The 8,829-nt window shown below is 35.2% G+C and overlaps 1 non-coding gene across 1 annotated transcript; it reads left to right on the top strand.

Moving 5' to 3' along the window:
* The first annotated feature begins 6,520 nt into the window (after window positions 1-6,520).
* LOC122492443 lies at window positions 6,521-6,627 on the top strand. The gene has a single exon (XR_006299630.1). It is a non-coding gene; the product is annotated as a U6 spliceosomal RNA (small nuclear RNA).
* Window positions 6,628-8,829: the final 2,202 nt, after the last annotated feature.

The raw sequence follows: 8,829 nt of genomic DNA, 5'->3' as shown, positions 1-8,829 counted from the left end.
CTCTCTCCCTCAGTCCCAGATTATTTTATTCACTAATGTATTGAATACATTTACAGAAGGAGCTTGCATGCATGTTATTACATTTAACATACGTATGTTAAATGTTCAATAAATGATAAAAAGATGATTTAACCTAGTTTTTATTATAGTAAAATCTAAGTTTTTACTAATTCAGAATTTGTGGTAACTCTTCTTAGATTCATTTGATATTTATCTTTACATTTTCTATTAACAAATTGTGGTGTGTTTTTTTTGGCAACTAACTTTTAAGTTGGAATAAGAGAAAAGGAAGTATAACCTCTTTAAGAAAACTATTTTCAGTCAATTTTTACTGAATCTATACGGAGAGTAAATGAAAAGCTGATTTCTAGCTGAAAACCACCACCTAAGATTTTGATTATTTTTTGTTGTTGTAATTATATGTTACTGAAGTAATAAAATTACATTTCCTTTAAATTGGTGAATTCTTCAGATTTGGACTGATTTTGGACTAGCTTTTGCAACTAGTTCTGCATTAAAGAACAATTGCAGTAATGTTAAGAGAAATCATATAGATATAGGTATTAAATGGAATGTTGCAAGATGTAGTCTTTATAAACCTCTGACATTCTAAGAATCTGGTTCCTGATGGAAGACACTAATAAGAGCCTTTAGTCAGGCTAATAGCTAAATCGTGTTCTGTTGGAAAGACACATTAGAAACACATTAATTATTTCAGGCAACTGGAGTACCATTTTTTCACTGCAACATTTAGGAGATCTTAAAAAAGGGAAATGGAAACAATGGACTAGGAACTAAGCCCTGTAGTGGTCTGGAGGGCCTGGTGACTGCTGTAAGTGTTTGGTATGCATAGAAATTTGGTGCTTTCTCCCCATTAAGTGAGTGTGTTGCTTTCACTGAGCAATCAAAGCAGTGGGGATATGGAACTGACTTTTGTGTGTTGTGTGATATGAGGGCTTCACACTTTGGGCAATTCTCCTTTACATGTAATGACTCGTATTTGCCAAGTAGTTGGTCAGAAATATAGTTTAGTTTCTGGCCATGGACCTATGATCCTGAGCTCACTACCAGGGAATCCATATTCATTTTCTAAAGGACCCTAGCTCTCTCTCAGTGACACTTAAAGAAGTTAACTTTGTTAAGGAAAAAAGACTTGATGACAATAAGGATCTATTTGGCATTTTAAAAGACCCAGGGCTCCTCCCACTCTTCCTTGGAGAAATTACCTAACTGCTAATTTGCTATGCAGAAAAGCCTTCCAAACTGCCTGCTGCCAGATTAGCTTTATCAGGGTACACATCAAACTTGCTTTGAGTTGTGGGCTTATCATGTGGAAAATGATGCAAACAGAAGATTACTGAATGAAAACAAGTATACAGATGCCCACTTACCATCAAGATGTTAGAATTAACTAAAAGAGCATATTAATAAGTTGGTCTTTTTTTCTCAAATTGCCAAGCAGGTGGGAGGTTTGAATTGGTATCTTTTGTGAGCTCTTGGTTTGAAATGAAGAGTGTGTGAGTTTCCCTCCACCCCCGATTATCTTCTGTTCATTTTAATTTGAAGTTCTCAAAGATATTTCAAAGTGAGATGCTGTTCTTTCCCTTCCTCTTTCAAAGTTTAATCAATTAGCGTTTGACATGTGTATGAAATGATAAGCATTAGCTAGCATAATAAGGAAGCAGGAAAGCAATTTGTCTTTTCCAGCTATATATTTAAAAAATTAATCACTGCTTATAAATCCTTCCCAACTCCTCTTTTCCCCCACTAACAAATGAGATTGTATTCTGAAATTATTAAAAAGTAATTGCAGTATAAACAGAAAATGATGAATAGGGAGGGTTGACTGAATTGATTCTATTTAGCGCTTGACCTTCTGTTTTCATCATTGCTAATTAAATAAGCTCAATTTAGGTTGGAAATAAGCTAATGTATGCAACATTGCTATGAAATCTTTAAGATGCTCTAAACTGGAGAGACCCTATATAGTAGAAAGATCCTCTCTACAGAGACTGGAGATCAAATCCTGATTCTGTCACTTTTTGTGTGGCCTTCGATAAACAGCTTATCTTTTATGAATCTCAATTTTCTCATTGTAGATAGCATGAATGTAACATTCTATAGGAAATGACTGTGAAGGTTATGGAACATCTTTGTATGATTTTCCATAAAATTAGAACTTCATCTTGATCTTCTTCTGTTCTACATCTAATTTGGCTTGCAAAGGATTAACATTGACTTTCTGATGCCAAGATCAAGGACAGATAATAGTTACACTATAATGTAATTGTCAGTGGAAGATTGTAAACTTTGATGTGTAAGTGTGGCCAAATATGCAGTTTTTAATGCAGTTCTATCTTTGAAAACTCTATTTATTTTGCCTCTGTGGGGTTATTCTTGCATAAATCTGAGTTCACTTGAGGGAAGTTTCCAAGGAGCAGCTGGGTTATTTCTGGGTTCAAGGTATTCAAAGCTCTGACTAAATCTTAACAACAGAATAATTTTCTTCCCTCAGATAGCAGTGTGATGGGAAAGGTGGTTGGACTATTTGGATGAATATATAAAAGCTTAAATTAAAATATGGGGAGAGAATACTTTCATACATTTGTTTTCTAGTTTACTTGTAACATGTTAGCCTTCCCTTGCTTCATAAAAAATCCTCTAAGATTAGATGAGCACAAAATCCAAGCAACCAACACTGCTGGTTCATTAATGTCACACTTCATGCATTCTTCCTGTGTGTTCAAACATCACACAACCCTAAAATAAAACAAAGAAAAACAAAACAAAAAACAAGCTAACCCCCAAGGTAAATAACAACAGCAACAAAAAACTACTACCAATACCACAACCTACTGCAACAAAAAGCCAGGTCCAAGCCATAACTAACAGCTGTTTAGAAGTAAGTTAGATTGTTAACATTGCTGTGTTTCAATAGCATAAAGATTCCTTATGTAATAGAGTTTATATGTAATTAGGCAATGGCTAAAAGGATAGGAAGAGTAGAGATTCCAAATGTAAAAGATTTAAATTTCTAACACATTTCTGTAGTATGACTTTAATATACCACTGAAAGTTTTGAGTGTTCCAGTTCTCATTCCTTAACTAAAAATTGCATTTATTCAGAATCATTATTTAAAATTCCTACGTACCTTGATCAAATACATTTTGAAGAATATCTTTACATTATTATTACAACAACCCTATAAAAAAGGTACACCCTGACCATTGAAGAAATCTAGTTACAGAGAGTTTAAAAGTTGTATGCCGAAGGATTAAAGTTGTTTTAGTGGTAAGACCAGGTTTTGAAAAAAACTGATGTTCATTTCATTCCCAGTAACATCTACCTTGCCTACTGTATAGAATTATTTGTAAACATCAAATGAAATAATGTGTTTGAAAGCATTTTACAAAACTAAAATTCTGTTATGTATCTGCACATATGTTAAATGTATATGCGATCTCTCCCTTTTGGGGAGATTTCATGAGAAACTAAGCCACATGTAAACACGGTGGTATAATGGAAGGAACTTGACTTTTAGGATTAAATAGGGGTTTAAAAAAGGTCACGTAGGATGTTATTTTATACTTTATCACAGTTGAAAGAGATCCATGGCTTTGCCTTTGACATTTTCCTCATTCACAACATAGTTTATCACAGCTGATTTCTCTTCATGATTCATATCCCAGCCATGATTTCTAGCGATAGTTTCCTTGAATACCTAATTTAATATCCCATTTCCACTGTGGTACTGTTTACCATTTTCCCCCTTTAGCATTTTGACAATATTTATTATTACTTAGATTACTCATTTTTATTGTTGTTGTTTCCTTGTTTACCATCTTCTTTAGGGGAACCTTCTTTGGGGGCCAGTTAAGGCTGGCCACTAACTAGCCATGTGACGTAGCAAGTTCTTAACTCTTCCAGACCTAAGAATTCTCATATTTGAAAATAAGAGCAAAACAGAGCTTCCACAGAGAGTTTTCACATATTATTCTTAAAATAAGGAAATGAGAAAATCAGACTAAAAGGGCACACAAATCTTTTTCAATTCTAAAGCTTGATGTATCTAAGTCTTTGATGTATAGCTTACATGTATTTAGTCGATAAGTAATCACATAGAAATATATACAAAAACATATTGGGATTTGGAATCCTTCTACATAATTTCTTTTCTCCTACTGGCTATTCATGCTATTTAAGATCTAAACATTCCGTGACTATTACGATTACAAATACACATTCTGTATATTTGTTAGACAGTGAAAGTTTTTAAAGTTGATAAAATATGATATTTTTGCAAGTATTTTTACTTAGAATTTTAGTCAAGATCTTGCTTGGAATTATGGTCAATGCTCAACAGTGATAGTCTCTGAAGAAATCTATTCTTTGGCTGCCTTTGTCACTGCATTTCACATTTATCATATTTAGAGTCTATTCAGATAGTAGTCATTCATTCCTCACTGTTTCATTCCATGAGAATCATTATTTGCATATGAATTTTTTTCTAAAATAGGAATTTAGGCTTGTGTAAGGATAACACTATGTTTAAAACTAATTAAATAAGATGAAGAACTTGAAATTTTTGGTGACGACCCTATTGAAATGATTGCTAAAGTGCATTTCATTATCGAATCACAGAATCATGCCATAGAAGAATAAAGAGACCAGAAAGGAAACTCAATGAATCTAATTTAATTCAATACATATTTTTTTGTTTCCACTGCTAAATTATTTAGGATTTAGAATGTTACTAAATAGCCTTTGGAGTGAACTCTAAGTTTTTCTCCTTTAGGTGGTTCCATAGTTTGTCTGAAAGAAGGTTTTGGAGGGGTTGGTTGAACTGAAAATTATGTTTCTATTTTCAGTGGTTTCCTAATTTAAAATTTTCACCTCTCCAAAAAATATTTTGACCTGAAGGGCACAAAATTTGGTATTTACCCAAAGAACACAAAAATACTAATTTAAAGGAATACATGCACCCTAATGTTCATAGCAGCATTATGTACAACAGCCAAATTATGGAAACAACTCAAGTGTCCATTGACTGATGAATGGATAAAGAAAATGTAACAGTTCTACTACAAAGCTGTCATCATCAAGACAGCATGGTGTTGGCACAAAAACAGACACATAGACCAATGGAATAGAATAGAAACCCCAGAACTAGACCCACAAACGTATGGCCAACTCATCTTTGACAAAGCAGGAAAGAACATCCAATGGAAAAAAGACAGCCTCCTTAACAAATGGTGCTGGGAGAACTGGACAGCAACATGCAGAAGGTTGAAACTAGACCACTTTCTCACACCATTCACAAAAATAAACTCAAAATGGATAAAGGACCTAAATGTGAGACAGGAAACCATCAAAACCTTAGAGGAGAAAGCAGGAAAAGACCTCTCTGACCTCAGCCGTAGCAATCTCTTACTCGACACATCCCCAAAGGCAAGGGAATTCAAAGCAAAAGTGAATTACTGGGACCTTATGAAGATAAAAAGCTTCTGCACAGCAAAGGAAACAACCAACAAAACTAAAAGGCAACCAACGGAATGGGAAAAGATATTCGCAAATGACATATCGGACAAAGGGCTAGTATCCAAAATCTATAAAGAGCTCACCAAACTCCACACCCAAAAAACAAATAACCCAGTGAAGAAATGGGCAGAAAACATGAATAGACACTTCTCTAAAGAAGACATCCGGATAGCCAACAGGCACATGAAAAGATGTTCAGCGTCGCTCCTTATCAGGGAAATACAAATCAAAACCACACTCAGGTATCACCTCACGCCAGTCAGAGTGGCCAAAATGAACAAATCAGGAGACTATAGATGCAGGCGAGGATGTGGAGAAACGGGAACCCTCTTGCACTGTTGGTGGGAATGCAAATTGGTGCAGCCGCTCTGGAAAGCAGTGTGGAGGTTCCTCAGAAAATTAAAAATAGACCTACCCTATGACCCAGCAATAGCACTGCTAGGAATTTATCCAAGGGATACAGGAGTACTGATGCATAGGGCCACTTGTACCCCAATGTTCATAGCAGCACTCTCAACAATAGCCAAATTATGGAAAGAGCCTAAATGTCCATCAACTGATGAATGGATAAAGAAATTGTGGTTTATATACACAATGGAATATTACGTGGCAATGAGAAAAAATGAAATATGGCCTTTTGTAGCAACGTGGATGGAACTGGAGAGTGTGATGCTAAGTGAAATAAGCCATACAGAGAAAGACAGATACCATATGGTTTCACTCTTATGTGGATCCTGAGAAACTTAACAGGAACCCATGGGGGAGGGGAAGGAAAAAAAAAAAAAAGAGGTTAGAATGGGAGAGAGCCAAAGCATAAGAGACTGTTAAAAACTGAGAACAAACTGAGGGTTGATGGGGGGTGGGAGGGAGGAGAGGGTGGGTGATGGGTATTGAGGAGGGCACCTTTTGGGATGAGCACTGGGTGTTGTATGGAAACCAATTTGTCAATAAATTTCATTAAAAAAAAAAGAAAATGTAACAGTGCTCATTTTGGCCACACATATACTAAAATTGGAACAATACAGAGAAGATTAGCATGGCCCCTATGCAAGGATGACACGTAAATTCATCAAGCATTACATATTTAAAAAAAAGAAGATGTGGCATATATATACATAGTGGAACAACCTGGATGGTGCTAGAGAGTATCATGCTAAACAAAATAAGTCAGTTAGAGAATGACAAATACCGTATGATTTCACTCATATGTGGAATTTAAGAAACAAAACAAGTGAACAAAGAGAAAAAAAAAGAGAGTGGGAGGTAAACAAAGAACCAGACTCTTAACTATAAAGAACAAACTGATGGTTACCAGAGAGGAGATGGGTGGGTGGATGGGCTAAATAGGTAATGGGGATTAAGGAGTATACTTGCTGTGATGAGCTCTGGGTGTTGTATGGAATTGTTGAGTCACTATTTGTACACATGAAACTAATATTACACTCATTGTTAACTGGAATTAAAAAAAACCCTTAAAAATGGTGATTATAATAAATAAACAGGGGCGCCTGGGTGGCTTATTCGGTTGAGCATCCAACTCTTGACTTTTCAGGTCATGATCCCAGGGTCGTGAGATTGCGCCCCATGTCAGGCTCTGCACTGAGCAGGGAGCCTGCTTGAGATTCTTCTCTCTCTCTCTCTATCCCTCCATCTCTCCCCCCACCCCCACCCCGGCTTGTGCCCACTCTCTCTCATTGTCTCTCTTTTTCTAAATCAATCAATCAATCAATCAATCAATCAATCAAAATGATCTGTTAAGATTCTTGGTTGTAAGCAACAGAAATTGATTCTACTTCATCGGAATCAGCTAGAATTAAACTTATTTAATAGAATTTAATGGAATTCAACAGAATTAACTAGAATTAAGCTGGTTCAAATCAATTGTTCTGCCTAAGAAAATGTTTTTTCAGAGTTTAAGCAGCAGAAAGAGAGGTGAAGAACCAAGCTTTAAAAGGATAGGAACTAGAGTAACTACAGCAGAAACACATAGTTTTTTGGGGGTCAGGGCATGAATCAACTCCAGTGTTTTCAAATGCATGACTGGTCTAGCACAAAATCACATACCATAAGATTGTAATGGATAGAAGAACAGTTTTCTCAAAGCAAAAGTTAGTTTTCTATTTCATAAAGAAAGGGAATGAATGTTGAGACCAATGGCAACACAAGTGAAGAATTATTTTCCTCACTTCGGACTCTTGGGCTAACTGAATTTAACATTGCAATCTTTGCAGTCACGTCTTTTGGTTGGAAGCCATGTATATGCTCTAAGTGCCGCCCTAAGGAGATTAGGACTGGAAACCCATTGCTTTACTAATCCTGTGCAACCTTAATTTTTCCTTCACAAGTGGAGTATTTTTTCTTGCCTTGCTTATCCAAAAAGCAAAGCCTTTAAAGATCCTTACATGTAACACAGGAATAACATGATTACATGTAACATAGAGTATTTGTAAGTCTCTGATAAGGTAATGAATGTAGAGTGACATTTTGTGCATCATAAATCACTGTATACACCTAAGGTACAGTTATTATTTTAATTATGTTTATATTGTTTAGGCTAAAGAAAATGTAGAGTAGTAGTAGTAGTTAAGAGTATGAACTCAAGAACTACAGGACTAAATTCAAATTTCAACTATACCACCTTGGGCAAGTGACTTGAATGTTAAGTGGCTCATTTCCCTTGTCTTTAAGTTGAGGATAATAGTAGTGCCTTTTTCAAAGTGATCATTTTTAGAGTTAAATGAATGCATATATGAAAAGCACTTAGAACAATGCCTGACACAAAATAAATGATATAAAATTATTTCTATTATTATTGTTGTTGTCTTTCTTGTGAAAGCTAATCTTTGAGTTCTACTTTTAACATTTATTTCAAGATTTATAAATACAACTATGCTACACTGCTATGCCTTATTTAGAAGTTTTCCTGAAATCATATTGTTGGGTGAATTATTTGTACCTCTGTGTCATGTTTTTACATCTGGATTATCTAGTCCTTTGGGGTTAGCTCATGTTGTCTACATTTTATTGTTTCCCAAAGGCACTAATAATTCACTCTCACATGAATTAAAACCTCTCTTTCATTCTTTTTCACTTACATATTTGTTTCTCTTAATCATCTTGTAGTGTTTATTTTGAAAGAAGGGCATCAAAAGCTATTGGATTATACTGAAAATATTTTTAGTATCAGTTCCCAGTTCAGTTTCCTTGTACAATGAATAATAGCTAGGGCTATTGGGCCAACATGAAAAGTTACCCCAAATTTGGTTCTGTTAGGACCAGGTTGGCTACTG

This window comes from Prionailurus bengalensis, chromosome C2 (genome assembly GCF_016509475.1).
Source record: "Prionailurus bengalensis isolate Pbe53 chromosome C2, Fcat_Pben_1.1_paternal_pri, whole genome shotgun sequence".
Lineage (NCBI taxonomy): Eukaryota > Metazoa > Chordata > Mammalia > Carnivora > Felidae > Prionailurus > Prionailurus bengalensis.
The sequence above is the reverse complement of the archived record's forward strand: the minus strand, read 5'-3'. Positions and strand labels throughout refer to the sequence as shown.